This window comes from Monodon monoceros, unplaced genomic scaffold (genome assembly GCF_005190385.1).
Source record: "Monodon monoceros isolate NGI ecotype Baffin Bay Population unplaced genomic scaffold, NGI_Narwhal_1 Contig558_ctg1, whole genome shotgun sequence".
Lineage (NCBI taxonomy): Eukaryota > Metazoa > Chordata > Mammalia > Artiodactyla > Monodontidae > Monodon > Monodon monoceros.
In genome coordinates, this window is record NW_021701401.1 from 1,295 (window position 1) to 3,932 (window position 2,638).

The window sequence follows — 2,638 nt, forward strand, 5'->3', positions numbered from 1 at the left end:
TTCTTTCTTGACCTATGAGACTGTCATTTTGTACCTAGATCAAATCCTGAGTAAAACTGGTAGACATAAAAAAAATAGTGTATATTTTAAGGAAAGGCTTTGGTTTACATGGAAGGTGGTGACAGGGATATCCATGAGGTTATGAGGCCAAGGTGTGATATTGGCTGTCAGGAATATCTGTGGCCAGGACATGGTTCTTATAGAGTGAGAATCCTGAGGAGAAGGGACCTGAGATTATTTGGGTAAGATAGTGTTCACTGGGAAGGCCTGGACTCCCAGCCCATTAGGTAGCTATGCTGTCTGAGACCCTGGTGTGAAGGTGCTCTGCTAGCTGACCACAGGTTGGGGTACTGATGCAGTCCTGTTGTGCTCAGGAGTAACATGATAGTATGTACACACATGCTGAGGCTGGGCTAAGTTCATGGGATCAGATCATGGACAACTTGCAAACGAATTGTCAGAATAGGTTGGAGAATTTTTCCAATGAGTGTATGGGCTAAGTATGAGCTTGTCCAAGTGGGGAGGAGTCCTAGGCACAGCTTTGAGGACAGGGACAGGGATGTGTGAACTGTGGTTCCTCAGCATAGAGCATTTTTCACAGCCATGGGTGGAGAAAAGTGAGACAGGACCTCCAAACTGAGGATGGGGGTTGACAGCAGATAGAAGGAACTGAGTCCAGGGATAAACTACTTCCATTAGTAATACCCAGGTTGCTGTTTGTCTCTGGGTTCTTCCATCTTATCTTTGGGATCCCTGCTTCTTTTTGCATCACAGCAAGCCCTTGCAAATGAGTTGTATTTAGTTTTAACAGCTGTAATCTCTTTCTGGTAAGCCTTGACAGATATGCATTGAGTCTTGAGAATGTCGTGGCTGGTAGTCATCCCCTGTAGACCCTCAACTCATACTATATGAATTTAGAGCTTTTATTTATGTAAGGAGTTCAATATGCACATATGAATTGGACTGACCCCCCAGGCACCCACTCTGTGTTCACACACTTCCAGAAGTGGTTGCTCTCCATCACAAAATCCAAGATAAAACAACACAGGGTGTTCGGGTCCAGGCCAGACATACTCAATTTCAGCACTGGGAACATCCTCCTGCTGTTATTGGTGACCATCACCTGGTTGGTGAGCTCTCTGAAGTGCAGCCATATCTAACTTTTCTTGGTTGACACTGGGGTCACCCTTCTCCCTGCCAGCCTGTAGCTCTCACTTCAAGGAGCTCAGCTGGTGGTCCACTCTATTGCAGGCTATTCTACAAGTTCCGGACGCCAAGGGAGATTGTCCTCTTGCTGACCCTTCTTCATGGCCCTCCAACCCAGACTTACTTACCCAAGAGCCATATTTAACTCCTTTCAACAGCCACTCTTCCAAGAAAAGGAGCAGCAAAAGTCCACAGTTCCCAGGCAGAGACCTGTGAGGAGAAGACTTGAAGGTAGGGGAGGGGCAGAGGGGTGAAGATAGAGGATATTCCCCTTGAACTCCTGCAAGTCATGACTAAAGTAGCTCTTTGTGGCATTGGATTTGCTTTAAACAATTAAAAATCAGACTATTGACTAGCACACAAATATTTATAAAATATACAAATGAAACTATTGATATCTTTGAAGCCCATTTTTAAACAAAAGGAACATTTTTAAATGTGCCAGGATATAAATTATGGGTACCTCAGGATTATTATAACTTTTCTATAACATTTTATTAGATCTTTATGGTGTTTTTAAAAATGTTGGCCACTGATATTTGAAATTTGATAGGTATTTATAAAGTTTCCTCAAAGGATTCTTATGACAGCTAAATTTTTTGACTATTTAGACAGACACTTTTGGCTAGCTACTCGGTAAAGTACCACATGCTGTGATTATTACTTTTTGTGCTTTCCAAGTCAACACCCAGATGCCTGTGAACCTGACCTGCACAGAGTAGTTATTTTGATTCTTTAAACTGCCTGCCAAACGGTTGCAGTAGCTTTTTCATATGGGCAGATGGCCACTTCAGAACAAATCAAAATATAATATTTGGTCTCTGAACTTACTTTTGAATTCAAATCTTTGAATATGAATGCTAACTCAGATTGAATTTTGGGTTTGACTAATTGTTTTGATGTTCTTAGGCAGCTTTCATGAAACATATTTGATCAAATAACTTAATATGGACTTCACTTCTTATTAGTTGTATAATGTCCCTTCTGGTGTGTTAAATGCAATAAAAATTTGAGCATATATACTAATATGTAGCTCCTACCCAGCATATGATGAACAAAATATGTATTAACAAGAGACATCAATCCATTTCTGAGGTTATGCACGTAGTTTACTGCTGAAATGCGGTAAAACTTTAAAATTTGTAATTTCTGGTCAGAGTTTATGAGAAACATGAATATGAGCAAAATAGGTAAATTTAGTGTTTTTTTAACAAGGTAGGTATGGCACAGACTTCAAACTATAACACAGATTTCAAGCAAACAAGGGTAATTACATTGATTTAAGCAGTTCTTTCCCATTTATTCATATATTTTTTGTCTTAATTCAGACCTAGCTTAATTCACCCCTCCCTCCCTCCCTCCCTCCCTCCTTTCCTCCCTCTCTCCCTTCCTTCCTTCCTTCCTTCCTTCCTTCCTTCCTTCCTTCCTTCCT

General features: G+C 40.9%; 2 pseudogenes; one reads left to right on the forward strand and one right to left on the reverse strand.

The window, feature by feature from the left end:
- Positions 1-234: 234 nt before the first annotated feature.
- LOC114890390 lies at positions 235-1,493 on the reverse strand (annotated as a pseudogene).
- Positions 1,494-2,326: 833 nt separating this feature from the next.
- LOC114890398 overlaps positions 2,327-2,638 on the forward strand; it is a 3,222-nt pseudogene continuing 2,910 nt past the window's right edge.